Below are 13,578 nucleotides of genomic sequence, written 5' to 3'. Positions count from 1 at the left end.
GCCACCTGCTTCTACTTCCAGTAAGTTATATTGTTGTGCTGATGGGAAATACTTCATTTCATGCCTGGGTCACACGGGGCGGCCTGCATGTAAGGATCCAACTGGGTGAGAGATTTGACCTGGTTTTGTAGTCACAGTTGCACGAAGTCCATGAGCACCAATACCTCTTGTTCCTACTAGAAACTCTGTAACTTCTCCTCCAGGATATTGATTGTGTGTGTGTGTGACCTCATACAGGATGGCTGTTATTAAACTCAGATCCTCCACAGCATCACTGCAGGGATTCAGGAATTATATCAGCTGTGTAAACGCCCTGCCAGGGGAAGCCTCTTCCTCTTTGGAGACTGTATGTGGGCCGAGGGAATATGAGGCAGAGACTTACGATGGAGCTGGCAGGGGACACTCTCAGAAGCCCTCTCTCTCCAATTGGGTGTTGCAAGTGAAAGGACTGGACCTCACCCAATATCATCTCCCACAGGTAGGGAGGGCCAGTAGGGGATTTATTAGCAAGAGCAGCATTAAAATGCAAAACAATGTTGTTAACAATACTGAAAAATTCTTTTATAAACAAGTTGTTTTTTTATGCACTAAAGTTGCAACTATTGCCGAGATGGCAGTATGTTCACTATTTATCAATCAAGAACGACTGTTCAAGAATAACTGTCAGATAACTATTCTGTAAGTATTTTAAGATGTTAAATATTGACCCAAAATATGAACAGTAACTTCAAGAATGTAATGCTTTGTATTCACAGGCCTTTTGCAAGAGTCCCTGTTCCTGCTGCCAGGCAGTAGCAAAAAGATAAATATCTTTTACTTTAAGACTGTAGCTGTGTCTTGTTATTCATGTTTTCCTTTATTAAATCTTTTCTACTCAGGGTTGTCTTGTAGCTGTCTCTTTCTTTGTCTGTGTAGGTGTATACTCTTTGAGCCTGTGTCTTCCCTGTAAGTTGGTCTTGCTAGACTGTAGGCTGTGGTGCAAGTATACTTAGCTCAAAGCCTGTAGCTTGGTTTCTTTGTAGCTGGTTCCTATACCTTGATCCTGTATTTTGGTGCTCTCCAGATCCTGCAATCTATGTGGATGCTGGATCGGTGATTTATAGATCTTCTTTCTTCTTTTCTCAGTGAGTTACCTGTACTTTAATTAAATAAAATGGGGAGGGACTCACTACACTCTCCACGAAAATCTTCAAAAAATATACTTTCAAGCAATGTTAACTCAATGTGGTCCTGAAGACTTGTTGGTTCTGTTATTTCTAGCTAAAGGGAAAAATAAAAGTACAAGCTATTTTTTCCCTGTTCTCTGTGTATGGAGAGAATAAAAAGATGGTTAGTGTCTTTTATAGCAGTTGCACCAGTTGTAGCATTCACACTGTTTGTGTCTGCAACAGTTTTCTTCCCTTGCACAATAATTGTGAAAAAAGGTAGCTTTGCTGGTTCTCCAATTAATTTGGGTATCCTAGTGCCATAAACCTTCATTCAAAAACTGAACTGGAAACTGCCAGAAGCCAGATTCTGCATGCCATGCTACACCAGAGAAATAGAAGCAGAAATGCATTTCCCTCCTGTATTGTACAAAATAAAGATATCGTAATTAACAGATTCTCAAAGTGGCAACCGCTGATCTAAGCTGGATATTCAGTGGCTGATACTTAGGGCCTCATTTTCTAAAGTATCGCAGGCCTGCGATACTTTAGAAGATGAGAGGCGGGGGGCCGAAACGGGGGGAGGGCCTGCATTAGCCGGCAGCGATCGCACCATCGCCGTGCGATCGCTACCGGTTTTGCACTCAATAGCGCCACCATAGGAGGTGTAGCTATTGGGAGCGAAAGCTGCTGCGAAAAGGCACTTATCTTTTCGCTGTCTGCGGCGTCGGCACAGAGTCGGCCCCAGTGACGCCCCGACTCCTCCTCTTCCGGGGCCGACTCCGCCCCGACTCCACCCCCATCCTGGTATCACATGTGAGCGGTGTGGAAAATGAGGCCCTTAGCCAGATAAGTTGCTACTTATCCAGTTAAGTAGTGCTAAATACTGGCCTCACAATGTTTTTTTCTATCTTTGCTGTTTGGATATTTTATTTTTTTATAATTTTTGTCTTTATTTCTTTATATTGCTTTCCTTTTGTTGGTCTCATAACTCTTTTAAAGGGTCTCCTGTTCATTTTTCATTTTATCTCTTGTCTTAATTAGTTCGTCCCCAACATCTCTGTCTAATACTGCTCTCTTCCTTTTCTTTTCCTTTTACTTCCCTCTCTTTTTTGTCTCTCTATCCATTCATCATTTTCATCTCCTTTCTCTCCCTTCAATTCTCTGTATCAATCCTACACCTCCCCAACTCTCTCCTCTATTGCCCATCTCAGACTTCCATTTCTCCCTCATTGAGTTGCTCCTTTTACTATCTCTAGCTATCTGTCCCCTTGTCCCTCTCCTAAACAGATGCATCCTTTCTTATTCTCTCAAACTCTTTTCAACCTCGTCTGCCTTCTCCCCTTTCCCCTCTCATCTTTCAATGTCATCTTTCAAACCATTACACCTTCTACTTTTCCCCAGAACTGGTACATAGGTATTAAGCACCCTAGGTGAACCTCTCAGACTTACATCCCCCAGTCATGCCCTTCCCACATACACAATTAAAAAAGCATGCATTTGTAATAACAGATTTTATGTGAAAAAGGACTTTGTTAGGTAAAAATATCACTTACAATATATATATTATATTTACATGTACTGCTGTGGTGCCAACCAGAAGACCCTGCAAAAAAGTAATGACAGTTGGAACCCGTCATAGACATATGATAATGTGAGCTGGGTGTGAGCTTGGATCTGAGAAAGCCATAAGTTAACAGAATTACAATTGTAATATAGTAAATCTCCTATATCAAAACAGCACTAACAGCAAGCACTCAAACAATAACAACTCTACCCATGAAAAAACAACATTCCACATATTACATTTGACTCTAAACAGAATTACACCTCCTATTAGGAAAAGAGAACTTGATGTAAATTAGTTCTCCACCTGTATTGCTGTCATTTTAAGGAATTGTTGTATATTGTTCTTTTTGCATACCGTTCATTATGGTTCCTTTCTCGTCTCGCTCTTCTGCCCTCTATCCTTCCAGCTGCTCTCGCCCCTGCCCCTCCTCCCTTTCTCATCTGCTCCCCTCTCCCCCTCCGCGTTCATTGTATTTTCTGCCTTTCTGAGTTTTTTGTAAACCGGCATGATGTGTTCTACGAATGTCAGTATATTAAAAGTTCTTAAATAAAAATAAATAAATAAAAATAAAGCTGTTCTAGATCCTTTCACATAAACTACATGCTAAACACACCTCGGTCACACATGTAGAACACAGACAGATCCTCACCAAATATATAATAAAGAGATCATAAAGTATATATAGAAACATGCAGACAAAAACTGAACTGGAAACCACAACAAGCCAGACTCTATATGCAGTGTAACAATGGAAAAACAAATAATATATCAATCAATAAAATCAAGAAATATAAAACATCAATTATAATAGTAAAACCATATTAATAAAAAGAATACAATTTTCAAAACAGCTGATGAATAGAACAGCATCCAACTATTAAAATGCAAATAAAACTTTTCCAAATGGCATTAAAATATTTCAAATGGCATATATATATCAAATAACATTCAATAATTAAAACTAATAAAGATTTTTTAAAATCCCCTGCTTTCCAGATCCGGAAACTTTTGATTTCCAGATGCTCTGTGATTGTCATGGATTAGTAGTTGGTGGTGGGGGTTGGGTTGTTGTGCACAAACTTTCTCCTTTTTCTCTCTCACACATACACTCTTAATCAGACACACATGCTCATTCACTCTCTCACACATGCTCAATCATAAGCATATACATTCTCATTTAGTCTCTCTCTCTCACACACACACACACACACACATGCTCATTAGCTCACTCTTTCTCACATATGCTGTATCATACTTTATTTTTATTTATTTATTTTCTGCTTTTTTCAGCACTTCAAAGTGGATGACATTCAAGTACTGTAGTTTTTTCCCTATCCCCAGGCAGATACATTCACATATGCTCTTTAATTTGTTCCCCCTCACGAAGCACAAGAAGCAGCAGAAACAGCCTTCTTCTTCAGTCCCATACAGCCATCAGACTCTTCCTCTTTTTTCTAGCTCCTGCTCTTTACTGTGGGTGGGAGGCCAATACTGCTTCTTTCAGTTCTGCAGGCTATGCTCCTCCTGACTGCTGGGACAATTAGGGGTAGTTTGTTGTGGCTCCACAGGACACATTTCTTCTGTCTTTTGGCAAGAAAGGCCAATTCTGCTTCTTGGAACTCTGCAACCTACACTTCTACTGACTGCTGGGGTGGGTTGGAGGTTGGGAGACCAAGGTTTCTTCTTTCTACCTCGCAGACCACTCTGCTCCTGACTGCAGATGGAGGGGGCACCTCCGAGCTAGACAGCAGCATTAATTATTTTTTGACCTGATTTGGACCTCCCCTTTGAGGATGACCATAAGGGTGGTGGGACACCAGGCACAAGTGCAGCAGCTGTTCTCCTCTCCAGCAACAGAATTCTTAAGGCCTAAAACCTGTATCAGGTGGATGGGAGGTGGCTCTTCGTCCAAATTGTGAGAGAGAAGGTATCATCTGATGGATGGCACCTATGACTAAGGCCATATCGGCCATATGCTAGCTATGGTTCTGCTGTTGATCAGAGATGGGGGTTCAATGTTGAAAAAGGAGCTCAGCGTCTTCCAGAACATACTCACAAATCTATTGAGGAAGGCTTTAAACTAGAATAATCAGGGAAGATAAGTGAACAAAGCCCTTAGGTAAGTAAAAGTATTCAGGTAAGTAAATCGTTAAACACTTTTTGAGAAATGGTAAAAAGGCAACATCTGGAAAGCTATGTACTAATGCTCATAGTATGGGAAATAAAGTGCCAGATTCAGAGGCAATCATGGAAGAGATTGGATACAAGGAGACGTGATCCATGGAAAACCTTGACTAAGATATAGATATACTGGGCTATAATCTATTCAAGAAGGACAGGGTAGGAAGAAAGAAAGAAGGAATGGCACTATATATAAACAATAATAATAAAGAAACAGAACTGCAGGGCTTATGAGTTAAGGAGAAGGCACTGTTTTTTAATCTGGAAAGAGGGAATGGAACATCTGTTTATACTGGCATAATATATAGATCTCCATCACAAGCAGAAGAAATGGATAGAGGCTTAAAGGAGGATATTTACAAAATTGCTATGAAAGGGAATGCTATTAGTAGGTAGTTCAATCTGTTGGATGTCAATTGGGACATCCAGGCTGCAGTCTTGTCTAGAAGTAGGGAGATCCAGGATTCACTGCAGGATGATTGTTCCATCAATTGGTAATGCAACCTACACTGGATGGGATAAAACTGGAGCTGGTGCTTATCAATGGGAAGAGTTTCTGATGTCATTCTGGATGATCATCTGGGATCCAGTTATCGCCAGATGGTGCAGTTCAGTATTAGAACACAGCTAGTGATGGTTCATTCAAAGGTGAGGGTCTTAGACTTCAAGAAAGCAAACTGTTAAAATGAGGAGTACCTTAAGAGGTTGTTAGCTGCATGGGAATACCTAGGGGAAATATAAGATCAGAGGGCAAAATTAAAAGCAAATATTATAAGGGCAATGAACCTTTTTGTTGGGGAAAGTAAATAAAGGTAAGAAGAAAAAGAGATCACTACAGTTTTTAAAAGAAGTAGCTGAAAAGATGAAAAAAAGGTTAGCATTCATTACAAGAGTTTATAGAAAGAGGAAGACAGGAAACAATATCTGGAAAAGCTGAGCGAAGCTGGGAAAGAAGTCAGGGGAATGAAGATGCAAAAAAAAAATAGTTATGATAAAATGGGAGACAAAACATTTTTTAGATATGGTAGAGATAGGAGGAAGTTCAAAAATGGCATTGTGAGACTTAAGAGGTGAAGCTGAAGGTGAGGAATATGCAGAGGCTGACAAGGAAAAAGCAGAATTGGTAAATGGATTTCACTTTGAGGAGAGGGATATTACCAGTGATGTGCCACAGGGATCGGTATGGGGACCAGTTCTTTTCAACATTTTTTAAGTGATATTGGGGAAGGACTATTGGAAAATGTTTGTCTTGTTGTGGTTGATACAAAAATCTGCAACAGGAATGAGTAGAAAACATGATGAGAGATCTAATAAAGCCTAAAAAGGTCAAGATTCTGACAGCTATGATTTAATACTAAAAAATGCAGTCATACATTTGGGCTACAAAAAAAACAATGGAGCAGTACTGGAAAGAGGGTGAAATTCTTCTAAGCACAAAATAAGAGCAGAATTTGGGGGTGATCAAATCTAATGATCTTAAGGTGGCTAAACAAGTGACTAAGTAAATGGAAAAAGCAAGAAAATGCTTGGCTGCCTAGGGAGAGGAAAGATCAGCAGAAACAAAGGAGGTGGTATCGCCCCATCACCCTATACAAGTCATTTGGAGTACTGTGAATACTTCTGGAGACCACATCTTCTAAAGGATATAAATAGGATGACGTCAGTTCAGAGGGTGGCCACTGGCTACTAGAATCAATTTTGGTCTTCATTATACAGCATATGGAGACAGAGTTAAAGATCTAAACGTATATTCCCTAGAGGAAAGGTGGGATAATAGAGATATGATAGAGACATTTAAAGTCCTCTAAGGTATCAGCCGGGTGCAGGGTTTTTTGAACAGAAATGAGGCTCTGGAATGAAGGGCTATGGGATGAGGGTGAAAGAAGTAATCTATGGAAATATTACAGAGGATGGTGGAGGTGGGGAAGAAAAGGACAGCATCTGAATTCAGGAACGCATGGGATGAGCATCTGGGATCTCTGAGAGAGTGGTAGGGATTGCAGAGCTAAATTGTTGTGGATTGGCAGACAGGATGAACCATATAGTGTTGTTCTGCTGTCACGTTTCTATGATCCCTATAAATGCAAATAAAAATGATTTAAAAAAAAACAAAAAACATTATGGGGCAGATTTTAAAACCTGCGCGCGGGCGCAGATTTGTTCGAGGAACCCGGCGCGAACAAATCTACAACCGATTTTATAACATGCGCGCGCAGCCGTGCGCATGTTATAAATTCCAGGGTCGGCGCGCACAAGGGGGTGCACAATTGTGCAACTTGCGTGCGCCGAGCCGAGCAGCCTGCCTCCGTTCCCCTCCGAGGCCGCTCCGAAAACGGATTGGCCTCAGAAGGAACTTTCCTACCACCCCCCCCCCCCCCCGCATGTTCCCCTCCCTTCCCCTACCTAACCCGCCCCCTAGCCCTACCTAGAACCCCCCCTTACCTTTGTTGAAGAAGTTACGCGCGCCAGCCGAGGGCCGGCCCGCGATCCTGGGCACAGCGGCAAATGGCCACTGTGCCTGGAGGCTCAGGCCATGCCCCGCCCCTTTTTGCAAGCCCCGGGACATACGCGCATCCCGGGGCTTGCGCACACCGCCGAGCCTATGCATGATAGGCTCGGCGCGCGCAGGGGCAGGCAGGGGCAGCTTTTTGGGGGTTACGCGCGTATCTTACACACGTAACCCTTTGAAAATCTGCCCCTATTTGCGTCAGTATTTTAAGACTGAAATTTTTGTATAAGTCCTGTCTTTATTTATTATTCATAAAGTATTACAGGAGCAATTGTCTGCAATTACCCTTCCACATCATTCCCCTGTTGCAATACTTACCAAGTTAATCTACAGCAATAATGCACTTGTCAAACTGTATTACAATCCGGACAGGTTAAGGTGAAAAGAGGTGCCCAGGCTGCATGACCCTTCTTTTTCTGTTTGTTCAGCCAGCAAAGGTGATAGGAGCCAAAACAGTGGCAGAATTCAAGCACGCATGGGACAGACAGAAAAAAGGAATCTTAGTGGTGGGAAGAAGGAGAAAGAAGGCCACAGATCAATTAAGACTTGTGACAGCACAGTGGGCAGCCACAAATGGGCAGACTAGATAGACCCGACTGGTCCTTACCTGCCAGCATTTTCTATGCTTCTACGGTATGCAACATAACATTTACATTCATGCTTCTTAACATTTCTTTTCTTTCTTTTACTGCTAAGTGGACGAATGCTGCCAGACGTCTGCAGGAGACACTACACCGCTTGGGAGATCTGAACAATTCATCACTGTCAGCCAAAGGTGCTGAGGATTGTATGCATAAGATGTAAAAGTTTGTAAGAAAAAAAAAAATCCACCTGGCATATAAATAGTTGCCCTTCTCACCAGATAAAATTATACTCTGCTGGGCATTTTGATAGAAATCACAGATGCTAATCCACAGAATCTATTGTTTATAGGTTAGATAGGAAGAACCGAGCTGGCACTGTCATATAAAATCAGAACTAAAACTGGAAGTGGACTCCCAGTTGCCTGCTCCACATGGATAAACAAGTACTCCGGGCTAGTCTGCTATGCTATTTACTGAGGTATAAGAAATAAAAACTTTGTTAAGTCAGGCATCTAACTCGTCTACCTTCTATCTTAAGTTAAAAATGACTATGGAAAATTAGTAGAAATGTGCATACAGACAATTTTTAGTTTGGGTTCTCCATTTCACCCTTTATTTAGGGGGGAGAAGGGGTGTTTCTTTTTAATTTACTTCATTTGTTTTCAGGGTTTATGCACATAAATGCATACAAAATTGGATTTTATGTATGGAAAAAATGTACACTCATAAATTCTGAAAACGAATGCAATCAAATGCACAACCCTGTGAATTGAGGTTCTTATGCATTTCAGCCTTTCCGTAAAAGTGGATTTTTATTGCTACATTTCAGAAAGAAGGTTCTTGAATACAAATGTTTTTTAAATTCTTGTTTTTCTTTTGGGTTTTGCTACTGGAACAAAATCCTTAGAACAATATATATTGTTTGACCTTGGTAAAAATGTTTAGTCCAACAGGCGATTAGGGTCATGCTCAGCAGGGTTGTTGGTTGTTATTTATTTTAAAATATCCCAATTCTATTTAAATAAGAAGACGAGAATGAAAGAAAATATATATCAGAACACCACCCCTACTGCAGAGCATGATGATGGCAGTATTATATGTTAAGAGCATAAGGACATAAGAAATTGCCATGCTGGGTCAGACCAAGGGTCCATCAAGTCCAGCATCCTGTTTCCAACAGAGGCTAAACCAGGCCACAAGAACCTGGCAATTACCCATCGGTAGGGACTGGCTATCAAAGTCTATACCCTCTTGAACATTTTTCACATTTTGTTGTGCCAATATATCAGACCTGCATTTTAATGAGGATTTTTTCCACTCATCAACACACCATATTCCAGTCTTTTTAGAGCTAAAAATGGTTTATTAGGGAACAAAAATATATGTATACAAAAAAAAAAATCTGAAATCCAACAAATGGATAAATCTCTACAACCCCCACCCTCTCCCAGAGTCACTACTTGGTGGAAGCACCTTTTGCTGCAATTACAGCTGTGTATCTGTTGTATTAAGTCTATCTACCATTTTCCAAAGATGAGAGGAAGACAAGAATATGGTCCCCTGGCTGGAATTGTTTTTGAACTGTGGAGTGATTGTAAGCTCAGGCTTGGGAACCCTAAGTCTTTTGTAGACGTAGGCTGGCCACCTCCCCAGCCTTTTTTAGGCAATCTGGTACTCAGAGAACATAGTCAATACAGTTTTGCCAAGGGTTCCCTTTGCCTTCCCAAATCTCATGAGCTATATCCAAGACTCCTCTCAGTTTCCTCCCATAAAGTAACTCAAAAGGGAAAACCCCATTGAGCTCTGTAGTACCTCATGGATTGCGAACAGTATATAGGGTAGCAATGCAACCCAGTTCTTGCTATCTTCAACCACAAATTTCCTCAACATTTGTTTGAGCATCTGATTAAAGCACCTGACCAGGCCATTGGTCTGCAGGTGATACACTGAGATATGCAGAGTTATTTCAGTACCTTGGAGACGAATAAGGTTCCTTGATCTGTCAGGATCTTCTTGGGCAGCCCAAGTCATGAAAAAAACCTCCATTAGGGTGGTCGCTACCATTGGGATCTTCATATTCCATAGTGGTACTGCCTTTGGATATCTTGTGGCATAGTCAAGAATGTCTCTAAAACATTTAAGTCTTTACTGAAAACATATTTGTTTTGTTTACCCTTTCCTTGAAACTTGGTCTCTGCTTCATTTTATATATTAATTTCAGTGATTGCCAGAATTTTATTAACTTTTATCTGTTTTTAGTATTTTATTTAATTCCATGTTAAGTTTTTATTGTTTATGTAACTGATGTGTTATATTATATTATTATTTTATGGATTATGTGTGCAATCTTGTAAGTCGCCTAGAGTTCTTCACCAGGTGACTAATAAATAATAATAATAATAATGAGGATGAGGATATAGCTATTTCCTCGAATAGATCTCTCTAGTGGTCCCACAAGGTTCATGCCCACCTTTTGAAAGGGGTCTCGATTATGGCATTGGTATGAGAAGTGCCGCCTCTAGGCCAGCAGTCTTTGTGAGTTGGCAGGTAGGTCAGGACCAGCAATACAACTAAACCTGTTTATGTAGGCCCATCCAGGGGTGGTTTTATAATGAGGCAGGGTGAGGCGGTAGCTTCAGGTGGCAAAATTTTAGAGCGTTAAAAACGGCCCCTCAAAACTCTTCTGTGGCAACCGCCTCACCCTGCATCCACATCCAGGCAAAAAAATAAAATCACCAGCCGCCCCAAATAATGGCGCTATGGGATCCCAGGTAGCAGGTCCCGCAGGCAGAAAGCAAACATAGCACCGGCGGTGCAGAATTCTGATATGCCTAGGGGTCCCAAGCCCTGCGGGCAGAAATCATTAGCAATGGCAGCGCGGGATTATGACATGTCCATGGGGATCCCAGGCCCTGCGGGCAAGAAGGCAAATCGCGAACCAGTAGTGCTTGATATTTATGTGCCCATGGGGATCCCCTGCCCATGGGAAGGAGGAAAGAGAAACGATGATTGAGGTGTGAGGGAAGGGGGCAGGGTGAGTGAGAGAGAATGGCTGAGCTGGGAAGGGGGATAAGTGAATGATATGGGATGGAAGGAAAGGGTGGTGAGTAAGAATGAAAAGAAGGAGTGAGTATATGAGAGGGAAGGGAAGCAAAAGTGGCTAAGTGAGAGGAAATGAAAAGGAAAGTGGGGTAAGCCCCTCCCCTTTTTTGGGCATTTCACTGTTATATGTAAACCGGAGTGATTTGTATTTCATACAAGAACATTGGTATATAAAAATTAAAAATAAATAAATAAATAAGTGAATGAGAAGGAAGGGAAGAGATGTGGTTGAGTCAAGGGAATAGAAAAGAAGGTGGAACAAGAGGGAGCATATGAATTACACATGTGTAGGGGCATGTGAGAGACTATGAGTGATTGTGTGTATGTGTCTGAGTGAGTGTATGTGTATGTGTGTTCATGTGTGTTTTGAGAATGAACATGTGTGTTAGAAAGTATATGTATATGAGAGAGAGTGGACAAAGTTTGTGTGTAGCTCCCTTCCCCCACTAACCCAGGACAATTTCAGGGTTAATAAATCAAAAGTTCCCAGTTATGGAAAACAGGGATTTTTTTTAATCATTATTAGTTTTAATGATTATTGGATGTTATTTGATATGTCTGCTGTTTTGAAAGATTGTATTGGTTTTTGGAAACTTTTTAAAAAATTGTATATGAATTTAATTACATAATGTTATTCTGTTCATCAGCTGTCTTGAAATATGTATTTTTTATTAGTATGGTTATTATGATTGATGTTTTATATTTCCTGGTTGTATTTTATGAGGAATGGTGATGTTTCTGTTTTTCCACTGATGCACTACATAAACAGTCTGGCTTTTCACGGTTTCCAGTATAGTTTTTGCATGTTTCTCTTTATACTTTATAGTAGGGATGTGAATCGTTTTTTGACGATTTAAAATATTGTCCGATATATTTTAAATCGTCAAAAATCGTTAGGGCCACGATACAATACCAATTCCCCCGATTTATCGTCAAAAAATTGTAAATCGGGGGAAGGGGGAGGGCAGGAAAACCAGCACACTAAAACCCCCTAAAACCCACCCCCGACCCTTTAAATTAAATCCCCCACCCTCCCGAACCCCCCCCCAAATGCCTTAAATTACCTGGGGGTCCAGCGGCACACTAAAACACGGCACACTAAAACACGGCACACTAAAACCCCCTAAAACCCACCCCGACCCTTTAAATTAAATCCCCCACACTCCTGAACCCCCCCCCCCCCAAATGCCTTAAATTACCTGGGGGTCCGTAGCCTTAAATTACCTCCGTAGTGGCGGTCCGTAGCTAAATCGGGGGAAGGGGGAGAGCAGGAAAAGCGGCACATTAAATCGTGTAGTCTTCAGCCGGCGCCATTTTGCAAAATGGCCGCCGCAAAATGGCGGCGGCCATAGACCAAAACGATTCGACGCAGGAGGTCGTTCCGGACCCCCGCTGGACTTTTGGCAAGTCTTGTGGGGGTCAGGAGGCCTCCCCAAGCTGGCCAAAAGTTCCTGGGGGTCCAGCGGGGTCCGGGAGCGATTCCTGCCGCAAATCGTTTTCCGTACGGAAAATGGCGCCGGCAGGAGATCGACTGCAGGAGGTCGTTCAGCGAGGGTTCCGGACCCCCGCTGAACGACCTTCTGCAGTCGATCTCCTGCCGGCGCCATTTTCCGTACGGAAAACGATTTGCGGCAGGAAATCGCTCCCGGACCCCCGCTGGACCCCCAGGAACTTTTGGCCAGCTTGGGGAGGCCTCCTGACCCCCACAAGACTTGCCAAAAGTCCAGCGGGGGTCCGGAACGGACCTCCTGCGTCGAATCGTTTTGGTCTATGGCCGCCGCCATTTTGCGGCAGCCATTTTGCAAAATGGCGCCGGCTGAAGACTACACGATTTAGTGTGCCGCTTTTCCTGCTCTCCCCCTTCCCCCGATTTAGCTACGGATCGCCGCTACGGAGGTAATTTAAGGCTACGGACCCCCAGGTAATTTAAGGCATGTGGGGGGGGGTTCGGGAGGGTGGGGGATTTAATTTAAAGGGTCGGGGTGGGTTTTAGGGGGTTTTAGTGTGCCGTGTTTTAGTGTGCCGCTGGACCCCCAGGTAATTTAAGGCATTTGGGGGGGGGGTTCGGGAGGGTGGGGATTTAATTTAAAGGGTCGGGGTGGGTTTTAGGGGGTTTTAGTGTGCCGGCTCACGATTTTAACGATTTTCACGATACTTTACACACCCAAACGGCAACAATACGATTCCCTCCCCCTCCCAGCTGAAATCGATCGTTAAGACGATCGAGGACACGATTCACATCTCTACTTTATAGTCACTTTAGTCTGTATCTGGTGAGGGTCTGTGCTCTGGTGTATGACAGAGGTGAGGTATTCTGCTACTGTGTAGTTTCTATGAAGGGATCGATAGTAGTCTGTCTTGTTCTGTTTTCTTAATAAAAGGTGTATTTGTGTTTTAGGGCCTATTGTAATATTTTCAGTGCTGCATTTCATGGGTAGGGTTCATACTATTTGAGTGCTGGCATTTAGTGCCATTTTGGTATGGGAT

The sequence above is a fragment of the Rhinatrema bivittatum genome, chromosome 2 (genome assembly GCF_901001135.1).
Source record: "Rhinatrema bivittatum chromosome 2, aRhiBiv1.1, whole genome shotgun sequence".
Taxonomy (NCBI): Eukaryota; Metazoa; Chordata; class Amphibia; order Gymnophiona; family Rhinatrematidae; genus Rhinatrema; species Rhinatrema bivittatum.
Note: the sequence above shows the minus strand (reverse complement) of the source record.